Source organism: Bombus fervidus, chromosome 13, assembly GCF_041682495.2.
Source record: "Bombus fervidus isolate BK054 chromosome 13, iyBomFerv1, whole genome shotgun sequence".
Lineage (NCBI taxonomy): Eukaryota > Metazoa > Arthropoda > Insecta > Hymenoptera > Apidae > Bombus > Bombus fervidus.
In genome coordinates this window covers 4,522,739-4,539,067 of record NC_091529.1, presented here as the reverse complement: position 1 = coordinate 4,539,067, position 16,329 = coordinate 4,522,739, and the positions used below count along the sequence as shown (strand labels likewise).

Sequence of the window (16,329 nt, the reverse complement as noted above, 5' to 3'; positions counted from 1 at the left end):
TACGTGGACAAAATTGAATCTCGAAATGTATTCCATAAATAAACAAAAGCTTTTCGAGTAGTAACGGGGATGACGAGGAGATGGCAATGGAAGGAGTGGGGAAATCGTAGAGTGGCAGAGATTCGGAAAAGAGTAGGGGACGTTACACGGTCGTTACGCATCGTGGGTGTATGTGCACGTGTCCGCAAACGCGCAAGCGTATTTATATCTCTTTCCCTGTATGAATGAGTAGCGTAAATGTGCGAAAGCTCGTACGTACACGCGAATGGCATGAATAACCAGCGCATAAAGTCCCGTTTACACGTCGAAGAAAAGCCGCTCTTTTCTGTTTCGTGTTCGGCAAAAAAGGAACAATGCGTTCGGCACGTGCCTACCCCAAAGATCCGCCAGCAAGAGTTCTGCATCATCTCATTTTCTCGAAAATCCTTTGAAGTTTAAAAACTCGAAATTCGTCCGACGAACGTATCGTCGAGTAATTTTAATTTCCGCAATTTAAATTTTGAATCTGATCGAATTTGTATCTTTAGCTGTCCGGCTAAAGCCTTAAATCTGTTTTGCACTTGGGCATAGTGTTTCCTTAAGTTTCGAAATGTATTTATATCGGAACAATAGTCTTCGTTTGTTTGAATACTAAGGTACATTCGTAGTCACTTAGAAATTCCCTGAAGAGCTCGTTAACATTTTAAAGATCGCGATATTAAATTATACGTTTGTCGGAGATTACAAACGTTAAACTTCCTGGCTTTTCTACGGGGTTCTTTGTCAATATAATCTTGAACTGAATCCTTCAACGTCCTGGTATGTTCCTCCTTTGCTAAAAGTTGCACAGAAATGTTTATCTTACGAAACTTTCGTAACGGATAAACCGTTCACCTCTTCGTTGCAAATCAACCAAAGGCAAATTTGTTAACGAATTATACGGAACAGTAGGAGTAATTTTACATTCATAGCATAGCTTGTTAACCGTTTGGATAAAATGATCTCGAACGAGTTGCGTGCAGTCGAAGGTTTTTTGCAGTTTCCTGAATAAATTATTCATGCGTCATTCTCCTTTACCTTCGCCCATTAAATTACCGCGAATACTAAATCAAACGGACGTCCATCAGAAAACGACTTAATTGTATCAAGCCACCGCTATAAGCATAAGTAAATACCGCAAAAACCAGAAATCTTTCCTTTAATGATAAAAGAACATCTAGTTAAAAACATCATCAACCTTTTTACCCTGCTTTCTTTTTATTCCCTGCATTTACCTACTTTTAAAGTCTTTACATATTGATCACTCCTACATTATGAACACAAACCAACGTTTTATTCTATTTCAACCTCTTTATATGTATATATATATATACATATATATATATATATATATATATACATATACATATATATATACATATACATATACATATATAAAAAGAAAAGAAGAGGAAAAACAAGAGCGTTCATGTTTTACGAGCGCTTTTATATAACTCAACACGCCCACGCTTTTACTATTTCAATTGCCAACTTCTTCTTACTACATTAAATGAAATAATACACAAGCACGCGCGCGCGCGCGCGCGCAATGTGTTCGGTACTTGGCATCGTACAGGTTAGTTACATTACGTTATTCCCTTATGAGAAAATAAAATCGTGCACTTTATTGCGAAAGTAAATTAAACTCCACCTCTGCGAAATACTTTTTATACTTTTCCCCCAAGTTTTCAACTCCTCTAAAAATCCACGGGAACATTGATCGCGATATAAATTTCAATCGAATATTTTCGTGCTCTTGCCCGCTGCTACCACCGCCCGAAAACTTTTGCTACCAACTGTACGTTTATAACCTAACTCTTGCACGGTCCCACGTTTCACAATTTCAAATAATAACACGAGCAAACTTTTTATACCTAATAACAAGAAAGTAGTATGTATGAAACCAAGGACTGCAAACGAACACGAGAAACCTTGGTAATCGCATTCCGTTTTCTAATCTCCATATACGAATTCATAACCGAAACGAAGTGAAAAAATGTTCTTGTAAATTGTATTTCAACGTAGAAAAGGGACAATCGATCTAACGGTTTCAACTTTTCAGAACAATGCCACTTTGGTGGCTCTAATAAATCGAATTAACGCGAGGGGAAGCAAAGTAAATATATTTCCCAGGAAACCAGACATTTTCAAGCGTATCGGGTATTCGTCAACAAAGTTTCGTTTGCGTCCTTTATTAATTCGATTAAACGTAGGATCAATTGACCAAAACTTTGAGCGGGCTTCTCTTTCTACCTCCTTCTGTGTTCTCTCCCTTCTGGTCCTGGTAGTTTCCACGCGCGCGCGCGCGCGCGCGCCCTCCCTTTTCACTTCGAATCTGTTTTCCCCCACTATTACTATTAACCCTTACCGTGTATTTCCCTTTTACTTTGTTTGCCCCCTTAATCTTTCATTCCGCGTGACGTCTAAGCTGAAATCTCGTAAATACGGGCAAACTTAAGGCGAGTTCAAAAGGTCTTTCATACTTGAATGTTGCTTCGTTTTCGAGAAAAAAATTTTACGAGCGTCCCTATACAAGTTTATTGACGCTCCGAGTACCTCTTTTGAGACACGGATACTATACTTCTGTAAACCTTCCGTTCCTACCTCTTCTCTCTCTTTTTCTTTTTTCTTTTTTTTATCTACGTTCTCTTCCTTTTTAAAGAGAACCACATTTTTTCTCTCTGTTCTTTTTTCCGCTTTTAACAACGATGACACTTTTTCGATGTTTTCATACCGTTGCACATTTTATTTTCGTAAAACTCTACCAAAATCACGGCAAAGTACATAACTATTTCAAGCCGACTGATTGAAAGAAAATCTCTAAAAACGACCACGACCATTCGCGAATTATAATAATAATAATGTCTCCTCTAATTCATACGCGATTCACGGGACGAGCACTGAAATGCGGTTACGGAGCACGAGCGAGAGAGCTTTCAATTTAATTTAAAGAACAGTTACATCTCAAATATTTCAATTTGATCACAGCCAGCATTACAGTCCAATTTCAATTTCATAAATTGCAGTAATAAATGTTCACTGACGTAGTTGTCCGCGGTGGCCACAGACTACGAGCAAATATCAGTTAATTACAATTTGCATAATACACTCGAAACTGTTCAATTCTAATTCAGGCTCGCTATGGAATCAGGTGCATTACTCCCATATCTGTTATTATATCGTAATTTTATTAGACCTATATTAAAATCAATACCTTTCGAGCGATGAATATTAAATTTTATATATGTACGTACGTATGTACTCTCGTTTAGCGTATATTAAATGAATCCGGTCGAAAAACCTTTCCAATCTTCCGATCAATCAGGAAAATTAATTAAATGGCGAAAAAAAAAAAGAGAGAGAGAAAGAAAGAAAAGAAAGCACACGAGGTTAAAAAAACGAAAATTCGTAAAACCATTCGGGATGAATGGGAAAAAATTGACACGAACGAAAAGTAAGACGTCGCCTGCCATTAATCGACCGGTAATCACCCTGTGGAAAATCAAATTTATTACTAGCCGGCACCGACGGCCAAGAACGAAGAAAGAGAGGAAAGGAATACAGAGAGAATGAAGAAAGCAAGAATAAAGAGAGGGAAAGTTCTTTTCGTTGGGCGCACAATAGCAAATCTGATTGCAAGAGGATTAGCAGAACGTCCCTCGTTACGAGGCTGCACATTCCGATTTAATTTGATTCAAGCTGTATAAAGTAACGTCGGACAAGGCCAGAGGGCACTGCGGTTTCTGCCGAATGTGCCTGTTCCATGTTCTATAAGATACAGAAATGCACTCGTCGCTATCTGAATAGAGGGAGACAGCGCAATGGCCCAATGAACAAACGTATTTTAACCACCTCTCAACGCTTTCAATCGATCGATGGAAATGCTGTTTCTCTTTTCCCCCACGCCCGCTCGATTTCAATTGCCCGTTATTATGTTCTTCGTTTCAACTATTCGACAAAATTGTGGGAATTGCACGCTATTCGTTCGTGTAACTGCCACTCCTATATGATTCATGGGATTTTATACGATTTCAACGGAATTACATACAGTGTATCACGAAAGTATTTCAGCACTTACCACAGGAAAATTTATGCGCGTATTGTACTGAATATTTCGAAATTTTATTAACACTGTATAACGAGACACGATTGTCGTCGTTATATTCGTAAAATTTGAAAGCGATCTAAAAACGTATATACCAGCTACTCACTGCAAATATATATATATATATGAATTTACTTTAGTCGAAATCTAGTATACAGCATGAATAGTCATTTTGAATATATAAATGTTAGAGATGGTACCATTGAATATTCAGGCTCATTAGTATAATGGATAATTGACTAATTCGATCCAAGTCAATGTTACTTAAAAGTACATGCGAATTATTTTCGTGAGCCATTATGTATGTACGTATTACATATATGGCCGCGTTCTTAAAATGTACACGAAACGATTCATTGCATTTTCCATTTGGACAATTTGTTTTCCTTCTTTTCTATGTTCATATTTCGTTTCATTTCAAAAATCGCTTATATTTTTTTTTTTTTTTTGTTTATTTTTCGAAAAAAAAAAATCATAGAAACGCTGATTTCTCGTCAACCGATATTGGAGAATCAGGACCATCGATTCAATTCGTTGCAGTTGCATTCAAACATTTCGCGCAAACATTCTACACTACCATAAGAATTGAAAACTATTTTCCAAAACGCTTGTGTAACATATTCTATGGTAGTAAATTCTCAGAAATCACTCTCGAAATTACAGTGATCCTACTACAATAGTTCGTTATATTATTTTCATTGACAGTTATTTTTATCTAAGAATTTTCCTTAAGCCTCAAGGTTCGTATCCATCCTTCTTCCTCTCATATGTACGTGCGTCGCAAAATAAGAACTACGACTCTGTAATCTAAATAGAACTCACACGGTTATTGCATAAACATGCGCGGCCCGATTTATCAAAGCTGAAACAGGATTGGCGAGCACACGCACGTTCGTGCCCAAGGGTAAAAGGGATGTACTCACTTTTGATGAGAGTAACTTGCGTCCCTTTATACGTCAATCTCCCTCGCATTGAATACAGGAATAATCAAATACGTATCTATTTTTTCGATTAATACAGTTATTGTTGCAACAATCGTTGTTCGGTCTTTGGTTTTATACACTCTAACGAAAAAGCTGGAATGATAAACGATATGATGCAACAAAGTTACAAAAAAAAAAAAAAAAAAGAGAAAAAAATTACAAGAATTCAAAATTAAAAATTAGTAATAAAATAATAGGATTTTAATTATAGCTTTTAATGATATACTTTATTATAAGTTTAATAGTAGCGATAATGACGACGATGTCTATCTTTAATTCTTTTTAATTCATTAAGAAGTTAGTTTGCTCGTTCGTTTCTACGATCCAAGCGTATAAAAGTTTCGCCAAGAAACGGGGAAACGTTTCGTGAAATTTATAAACAAAAATTTCTACGAAACAATCTTTTAAACGTCCGTACGAAGTTAGACTGGATCCTATATTTAAAGTAAAGAGTTTTATATTAAACAGCAGTGGAGCGAGGATGAGCAATGGGACACGCGCTTCGTGCGATATAAAATTTTCAATGCGATAACCGTCACAGTAATTTCGCTGGACACGCGATCATCGAGCACGGATTTTGTAGGCATTCCTCCGTTTTCCGCGTAAACATCAAGATATCTGACCGATTTTAATTTCGATATATATTTCCTTTTTAAATAACTGTCCGATTTAATTAATTGTAAATATAAATGCACAAATGAAAACCGCAGATTAAAAGCATAACAAGTCACACGAGTGTTTTCATGTTTACGTTTTATGTTTAGTTTACGAGAGCAATTTACAAATATGTATAATTTATAGTTCGTATAGATATAACTTATATTTATTCATAACGCAAGAGCAATTGCTAAAATTCAATATGTTGTCGAGTTCCCAATTCCGAATCAAAATTACTTTTCCATTTGATTTTGGGATGAAACGCGTGTTTCTACCATTCTCCCCAACATTTCGAAAATATCAATAGCAATGGCTACGTATATACTACGTATATACTACGTAAAGGTATTTCGTATTAAAATACCTTTTTTTAGTCACGAAATAAGATAAAATGGACTTATCATAATTCTTTCCTGGTACGATCTTCACACGTATCCGATGCATAAAACATAAAACCGATTTATCATAATATGATTTTCAAGCGTGATGTTCAAATGTATTCAATGCATTATCGATATGATTTTGTTAATATCGCGAGTATCCTAGCGTCTGATATAATTCATTAACATTTACAGTAACGTTTATTAAATGCCGCCATGTCGCAATTTTAATTAAGATAATTAATCCTCTTTCTCGTTCGCTTATGCTCGCGCACCACCGAAAACGAACGTCTGAAAATTTAATTATTAATTCGATGAAGTGTATTTAATTACGCGATTAAAGGGTTTCCCCGTCGAGGTCGGAGATCATTAAAAATACAAATATCACGATCTCAATTAAAAGAATAACTGTGCCAGAAAAGGTACGCTTTGTACTAACAAAAAAACAAAAAATTGTTTATTGTTCTGATACTCTCTCGTTTTTTCTTTATGAAAAACTGCTTTTATTTCGTTGGTTCCGCAGCCACCATCGAATTCAGCATTCTTTTGGCACGTGTGTATTTTCGAAATTATTCCCTGCCTCTCGAAATAGGATGAATCGGGCCGACGATTTAAAAAGCATCACAAACTCGATGTTAAAGTGAAAATAAATCTCCCTAAATTAAATGGCATACAGCAACGATAGTAATTTGCATTAATTGCATTTCCAACTGAAGTTTGTTTTACGCGTTCTATTTTCCACGTTACAAGCTTTAGTCCGATTAAATTCCCGACAATCCCAAATCTTTCGATTAATTTCATACACGATGAAAAGGACACGAAAGACAGTAAAAATCAATTTTTTCTCGGAAAGTAACATCGATAAATATTTTCAAATGAAAATTCGTATCTCGTACGAATTAATGATACGGTAGCCTATTTAAATTTATTCCTTTCGAAATTCTCCTTTATTTCGTTAACGTGTGAATTTTAATTCTATCGATCACCGACGATTTCCGAACAAGTTATTCCGCGAATACACAGTCCATACGGTTGCATGGTATTGAATAACTTCCGAAAGACGATATTTCAATTCAAACATCATTCTCTATTCAGCTCGAGGAAGTAATAAAAAGGCAAGGAACACTTTTGCCTTAAGGGCGAGCGAGAAAGAAAAAAAGAATAATATTTTAGTCTCGTATTTTTCGCGAATGTCTCGACACACACATGCACACACATAAATACACACCGGCCAAAATTCCGATTCTTCAACGTCTTCAAACATATCCCGGGAAACCTTTCAATATCCAATATCTTAAGGCACGATATATATTAGAATCCATAGTTCGATGTATTACGAATCTATCGTTGATTTCACCTCGCGTGAAAACCGAGAACTAAAATCATAACCTCGTTACGCGACCAAATATTCATTCGTCGGTAAAGAGAGAAGAATAGAAAGATAGATAGAAAGAAAAAGAGAGAGAGAAACTACGATAGAAAAATGCCAACAATTTTGTACTACCGTTATAAAAATTTTTGTGGCAAAACCAGCACGAGAGGAGATATGGGACTGGAGAACGCGGACAAATCGTTGCATAATGGTCAAAAGAAATCGCGAAGGGATATAGGTTTGTAGATGAAAAGAGAAGCACACGAGCTTTCGAGAACTTGGAAGTCGCGAGTGGTTACTATAGCAACGCGGAAGCCGGTAAAATATTGTCTGGGGACTGCGACGAAGAGATGGGAAAAGCAAAGGTGGAGGAGAAGAAAAGGGAAGGATGAAGCAAAACAGAAAAACAGAATGAAAAGAGCAGGGCGGGGGTGGGGTAGAGATAGAGGTGGAGGAGAAGGAGGAAGAAGAGAAGCAGGAGCTGAAGGAGAAATGGAAACAGGAGGGTGAGAAAGAAGAGCGAAAGAGGATACGCGAGAAAAAAGGAGAAGCAAGAAAAAAAAAAACAGAGGCAGGCCAGAGAGTTTCATAGAAGAAGGAAGAAGTTAGGTGAAGTATTTATGCTGTTATAGAATACGCCTCGTCTAAATATACGAGTGGCATAATAGAAAATTTTACGAATTGTAATAAGTTAATTTTAACATACGACTTTTTATTCGCTTCGTTTCATTTTAATTTTAGCAGTCATCGATTCATTTTATGTTCGTAACGAACGACGACTAAACATCAACGATATCCCAGATGACACGATTGTGTAACTTTATTATATTCAGTTGTGACCTCGTTGATGGAAATTGAATGTCTATTCAAACAATATACTAGAACAATATGCTCTAATAATATTTCGCGAATTCATTTCTTGGCCGGAATGCGCACGTTCCACGGCCGGCGGACAATAGTTAAACCGTTTCGTTAAACTAAGGTATTTAAGTGGAAACCTCGGGTCACAGGGAAAATAGTGAAATTACTCGTAAGGCAACGTTACACGAGGCACCCTGAAAACGGAAATTAAGCCTTACAACGGCATTAGACTTGCCAAGTTATTTTACGTCGGGCCGTTTTGTATGTTTATCACGAGCTACCACCGAAACGACAAGTAAATCTTCGACTTAATGAAGATCGCTGGTTATTTCGTTTTACAAAAATAAATCGATTCCGAGATAATTACGGGTTATGAAATGCAACGTGGCGCTATCACCGGTTCCACGATGTGGCGTCATAAAAAGAAATTACGCCGTGTTCCGTTTCAACGCATAATGTGGTTTATTAAAAGACAATGTAAAGTAATAAATAATTCATTAATTAATTCCAAATGAATAATTTAATAGATGGTATTTGAAAAATAAAATGTCACAAAAATTAGCGCATTAATAATTAATAATCGAATTAAGAATTAATTATTAATTCTATATTTCAATTATCTTATTATAGTTTATTAATGTGATTTTAATAATGTACGATGTCAGAGATAAAATTTTACTGCCTCGTTTAAAAACGTTCCCTCCAACATCCGGCACGTGGAAAACTAAATCAATACGCATTATATACGCGTATATGCTTCAAAAAGTAGTAGAAAAATTTGTGATTCGATAATATTTACATTTATATTTTTTCAGCGTAAAATTAATTTCAGTAATGAGCAATTTAAAAAATGAAAATAGGAAAAAAATAGGGGAACAAATTTTAACTACGAGAACGCCATCGCGTACGATCCGCATCGTGTAATATTGCCTTTTTTCATACATTTAATATCTGTTTCATTATCTCATAAACCTAAGCGGCCATTTTGCTATACACGAGCTCGCATCTAGAAATTGATGGGGCAAGAATTTTTCGTTCGAACAAACAGCAGGATATTCCAGTCACGTTCGACGACAAATCCTTTTCTTCCTATTTGAAACGATCATGATTTTAAGAGGTACAACTCGTGTGAAATGTGTATTTTCAGTTTCTTCTCTGGTAAAGAAAGTATATGACGGGTAGAGCACATCATATTCTCGCCACTTACCGACCGGTGAAATATTAAACGCGACATGACATCAAAGTGGAATAATTTTCGCTTCTTCTCTTAAAGTTTATATCCATCATAATATCCTTGTACAAACGTAATTATTAATACTTTGAAGTAACTTTTTCCATTAAACGAGAATAAATAAAAGGTACGTATATTAATACATATGTAAATTACATTATAATATATGTAGTAACTAATTAATTCGATTCTTCGATATTATTAAATTCGATTTACCTGCAACCGATTAACGTTTAAGTAAAATTACACAGGCGAATACGCAGCTACAATAACGATACAATTAATAATCAATTAATTATTGATACGCCAACCAACCAATATGCGCATAGAATATAAACAGCATACAATATAACCATAATCGAATGTAATATGTATAAACAGAGTAGGCACGAATATGCTACGCAAACACAACTTCCACCATTAATAGCCGTCTAAAATGTTTCAAAAATATATGTACTCGGTGTAAAAGTTCGAAATTCTGATGAACGATGAATTTTCGATTCGACCGATAATCTATATAGTTCGTCGAATTTTATGAAACACGCACAGATCTGCGCGCACATAACGCTTAACATCAATTAACCCCATGACAAATGCGAACAGAACTGAAAAGCAGGTTTTACGACTAGTGGCTTTCCGTGTGAATGCATCCTAACACGTGGGTATAGCGAGTGGGGAGAGACAAAACAAGTGAACGAGCTCTAGACGTGGCAACGACCGGATACGCTCGCTCGGCTGTCCTCTGTCTCTTTCTCCCTTTCCCCTCTCTCTCTCTCTCTCTCTCTCTCTCTCTCTCTCTCTCTCGCTTCATCGTGTCCACCTATCGTTCTATTTCTTTCGCGCGTATGGTCATCCTTCTCTCGGCTTCCCCTCCATCGTTCTGTCTCGCTCGCGCTCGCTCATAGTCCTAAGTATGCAAGGGGCAACGAGAGGGGCAACGAGCACGAAAAACCCAAGGCAGTTATTATTTAGGGCCAGTTGTCATACTGACGGAGACAATAAATTGACAAAAATAACCAGTTGGAAGGGAGAGAATTCGTAATGTCTGATCAGGTTGGGCAGATATTTAACCGATCACGTGTAGCCTGATAAAATACCAAAACGAATGTACACGATCACTGGCATTTAATGTCTTCGGCATGGCACAGATATCGAACTCATGACTTTTAATCTCTCTTATCGAGACTCTATCCTTATTTCTTGCCTTTTTTACAGATTTTCCTTTCTTTTTTTTTTTTTTTTTTTTATGTACGTCACAGTTCGTAGACACACTTTTTTTTCGTGATATTACTTACTTCTGAAAAGCTCGCGTTTTATGAACTCCTTTTTATGCGAAGAGCTGTTATAATAATAAGAATAATGGAAGAGGGTGAGTTAAGTAATAACAAAGTTCAGCTTTAGCGAAAATTACGAGGGGATAAATTGTATAGGAGGGTGAATTAGTTTCAGATATACTGAATTTATGGAATAATATACTGTGTTCCAAGGATCGCCATTGAAGTATTATCCCAATGAAAGTTTATTTGCACGACGTTCGATATCGCTGCCCGCTTTATATGCAAAAAGGAATATCTGCCATTATTTAAAAGTACGACCTCTTTCCTATTGTAAATCCCATTGCAACGAGCGGTACGCGAAATTTTTCCCTCTGAAGTGGAGTTAGGTTGTTTCGCTACTCATCGATTTTATGCAAAGTTATTTGCTTGGCCTATTTCTCAAAGAGGAGCAGCTAAAGAGCGCGCATTGAAATAGTGAACCTTTTTCATATGCGACTGAAAAGAAAGCGTAAAATTATTAAATTAAAAGTTTGAATAAAAAAAAAGAAAGAAATAAATGGAAAACGGGAAACGTAGTCGAATAAAAACTTTAATTTCGAAAGTATCAAGAAAGTGTACGTAATAACTCTTCCCATCCTCTCTCTCTCTCTCTCTCTCTCTCTCTCTCTCTCTCTCGCCATTCCTCGCGTCGGTAAAACTAATTAACAAGTTTTTACTTTGATCCGCGGAATCGGCGATCAAATTGTTTCGAAAACGCGAGCAACGATGGCAGCACGATTATTTTCCTCCTCTCTATCAGTTTCTCACTTTTCATGCCGGCTGAGCGCTCTTTAAATTCATCACTCATTCATTCCCATTTTATTCGATGGAACGAATACAGAACTCGGCAGCTGGCGCGACTCCAATTCACTCTTATCTATCAGTCGCAGAATAATATTGGGAGGCATCGCGGACGCGGAATTAATTTCGTTGAAAATAAATGTCACAAGCCGCAACAATGTTCCACTACCGGCATAGAAGATGGTTAAAGTGATTGCCAAAAGTTTCTCTACTACCGATATAGCTATAGCGTTATAATTAGTCCTCTACATATATAGCAGCTGACGAAAGTATTCGAACGCTTGTAGAAATTATTCATTAACATATTACGCGTGTTATACGAGATATTTTAAAATTTCGTTAGACTAATTTAAAACGAATCCGAAATTGTACGTATAAAATATTATACTATAATATATATTATAATTGTATGTACAAGATATTTGATACACACATTTATAATACACACGTAATATATGCAATTAATAGATATAAAAGTTTTCTACGATAAATGAACAGATTGTACAAATTCTTCCACGTTTCCTTTTACGATTCTTACGTTTCGATAGAAATGGTAGTGGCGATTTGCGACAATACGTCACAATTTTAAACCCAAGCTAATACAGTCACGCGATAGACCGTACAGATTAGGTAATGCATTAGACACGATTGCATGATTGATTTCTATATACATTACGGTTTAATATAACATGTTTCTAGTTTAATGAAGACCGGCCTTGTTTAGAACTGTTCCAACAGAACAGGCCATATTTGACTGAATAAACAATGACGGCGAGCTACGTAATCAGGCTCAATTAGCGAGCGAAACAATTTTATTTTTGATAAGGGGCAATGGATTTTAATGTACAATTAAAATTCAAGTCCGCGGCCTGGGCGTCTGTAAATTTGTAATAAAGCTGCATAATTGAGGACAGAGAGCTGCATAATGAAGTTGTAGCGTATTTCGGATGCACTACTACATTAAAACCGGAATATTGCGTTGAATACACAAATTTTCCATTAGCTGCTTGGATTTCGGTAAAAATCGTTCGCGAGCACGCGCGTTAAATAATATTTCTGTAATTAATCTCTCGAAATTAAAATCTGTCCGCTCGGATTATATGATTTCTCGACTCGTGTAAACATTGCCCCGAAAGGCAAAAATCATTTCCCGCGGTTTTCATTATCCCGACGGTCGCATTCGCGGATATTTTTAACATATTTAATTAAGGCTTTAATTAAATGGCTAGCGATTCAACCTACTATTTTTCCTGCTATTTTTATGAATTTTAATTAAATCCCTGCGCACAACTCTTACGTCATTTTCACAACCACGCCGATTTCAATTTAAATACAACGCTCGTCTGCCATGTATGTACTTGTCGAACGATAAACATCGACTAAAATAGAATTTAACCGGCGAATAAAAACAAAAAAAAAAAAAAAACACAAAAATACGTTGGTATTTGAAAATTTGAGAAGAGTCAAATCTTGTGGAAAAGAATGTTCATTCCCTCCTGGTGCACGGATTGTATATAGTAACTACACGAGATGAAATTTTTAAACGTGATTGCGAGCGACTCCTCGCACAGGGCATTTTGTGTAAATTGGCAACATTCGAGTTTCAGGTACAAATATTTAAATGAAACACGTGTTCAAATTCACGCTGCACATACAAAACAGATGCCCCACGTCGTCGTTGCCCCTCTCGCACTCTTACCAACGACGCTGGGAGAGAATGCATTATATAGGGTATATATAGTTATACATACATCCGATGGACGGACTCGTTCTCTCTTTCTGTTACGAGTTTTCAAGCAATTTAGTCATGCAAAGGCCGAATCAGTTCGTATATTATTCGAATTGAAAAATATCGTAATACCGCGTTGGCTTCGTAAATAAACCCGTTCTGATTCCCAAACGTCTCTGCATTGGCGTGGGACGTGACAAATCGAATTTTTATCGTGACATTTATCGAAGAAATATTTGCGAGAATAAAAGAGAAGCAAACAGTAATTATCGAATAACGATAATATAAGTAAAAAAAAAGTAAAAAAAAATTAAAAAATAAATAAAACAATAAAAATACGAAATAATATATTTAATAATAGGAAAAGTAAGTATCGATCGAACGTGTAATTGTCGCTTACGTAAGTTTTTCACTGCGTATCGTATAGCCGGTATAAAATGCAAATATATTCCGTGATTTAATGACATATTTCAATTTAGAATGGTTATTTATAATTAGTATGCCGGTAGATTAAAGTTAGCACAAGGATTACTAGTATTAACTGTGTAATTTCTATCTTCGAGTGAGTAATAATAACATTTCAGCCGGAGATTTATTTTACGACCCCGCTCTCTGTAGAGACCGTAATGCAGATATTGATCTGCCTGGCGTTTAATGTCACTCACAATGTTATTCCGACTAAAACATATAGCGGTGGAATTCCAATATTTAATGTGCACACCTCAAACTATTTTTAAATGGATCAACAAATCCAACGAAATTTCGCTAATAACCCAGACAATTTAATGAAAAAGAAAAGAAAAGAAAAAAACTGGAGAACGTTTGAAAATTATGAGCGTGCCATAAAATCGCTTTCTCCTTGAAATTGAATCGGATCGAATGATCGATGGCGACTATAAATCGACAATGAATGTATTGTCGATAGAATTTTAAAAGTTCGAAAAATGCGACGATGAACGTTTGCATTCCTAGTAGATAGATGATATTTCAGGTTAGTCTTTACAAGAAATCGTGAACGTAGATAGTACATCAAATTAGAGCCAGACGATGTGGCTTTTAATTAAAGCTTAAGACCGTCCGTTAAGATCGTGTGACTTCCCCGTAAATTTACGAGACGTACGTATGTGTAAATGAACTTTGTTATGATCTATTCGGCACTTGTCGAATGAAAATACACTTTTTCCTGGATTTAATAGAATCAAAGAAATGCAGAACAAACGAAATTATAGATTAAAATTGATTGTCTGTATTTTTATTAAAAATAGAGAAAAATAAATTAATAAATTCGCTACGTTCTAATTTTATCCGTGACGATATACAAATATGTCGGAACCATTTTAAATAAAACATCGAACCGAATGCACTGCACCGATGTACAAAATGAAAAATTGATTTTCCTAGATATACATTTATTATATATGTGTGTATGTATGTACGTATGTATATACATATTTTCAACGATGAAAATTACATTGATTCTATCCATGGTCGGTATAAAGGTAAATCAGATACATCAGTTACCGACAGAGCGCTAGATACAGGAGAGAGGTAAATAGAAATGCAAACAATTGCCCCTGGACTCGTATTTTCCGACGATACGACCAGTCTTCGAATATCAGGATCATACGTCACGTGAAAATAAATCACCAACTTTATATTCAGGGAATGCACTGTGCGTAGAAAATGAATACATTATGCGTTGCTCGTTTGAAAATACGACGGTTTCTATTGTATTTTATACCAAGATAAAACTTGATAAAACTCCGAAGAGAATGAAAATAGCACACAATGCCCGTTCGAATAGATTAATATTTTTCGAACATATCAAATTTATAAAACGAATGAAACATATATTCGCCAGACAAATGAAACGTTGATTACCAATTTTATATGATCTCGTGTTACGTTGCACGAAGTTGTAACATTGTTACGAACGATTTAAGAAAGTAATCGAAACGATCGGCCGTGTAGATTTCACCTCTAAATCGAAAGTTTTCAGAAGACCGACCGATTAGTTGGCAAATAAATTAGTTGCATAGAAACGCGGGACTTAGAGCAAAACTTCGATAATTGTGGTTGAAACGGATTTTGAAAAAACATTTTATTCATCCGAAAGTCTATTTGACTTTGACTTGTAATATAAATCGGTATATTCCCCGAAAATATAATAAAGCGATCTACTATTCCTTTCTCCAGTAACACAAGGGTGTGTCATGTAAGTTATCGTCGCGATAAATCAACAATCGTCAATCGGGCTTGTACCATGGTGGCCCGTAATTTATTGAACGCCGCATCTTCGATCCTCGATATTCAAATTACGTCGCTTCCAACGACCTGAAAGTCTTTCAAATAGTTTGCTCATCTTCTTTTTCCATACCTTTCAAACCTTCCATAGGATTATGATAATATTACTAGCATTTTGAACGTCGTTCCCTATTTCGTAAAATATTAAAAATCCTCTTCCGATATAACACTAGATAAGTTAACGGTACCGGCAACGTTAATCTGTTAGCCGTATCATGTTTTAATTCGAAATCGTATTTAAGATAATTCGATTTTAAATAATCAATTTCAATCGATCTTGATTTCAAAAAATGTCTTCCAGCGGAATTTCAATCTTTGCAAATACAAATATGAATTTATGTTCAGCAGAAATGAAACGATGTACAAGTAATATTCTAGCAAATTAAAGAATGGGCGTTCGCTTAAGATGAAAGATAAACAACAGGAGGAAAGCTCATCGGTGAAATCAATTATTGTACAAACAATAAACCAACGAGTCTCTATAATAGTTCATCCTCCCCATAAAACCCATAGTTCTGTACTTGAAGCGAGAGAGTATCAACAGAGATCCCGAAGTAATTTTCTCCAGCGAA

General features: G+C 35.9%; 1 protein-coding gene across 4 annotated transcripts in view; it reads right to left on the bottom strand.

Moving 5' to 3' along the window:
* Positions 1 to 16,329, bottom strand: part of LOC139993580 (uncharacterized) — a 173,528-nt gene that overhangs the window by 51,487 nt on the left and 105,712 nt on the right. The gene's annotated exons all lie outside the window — the stretch shown is intronic.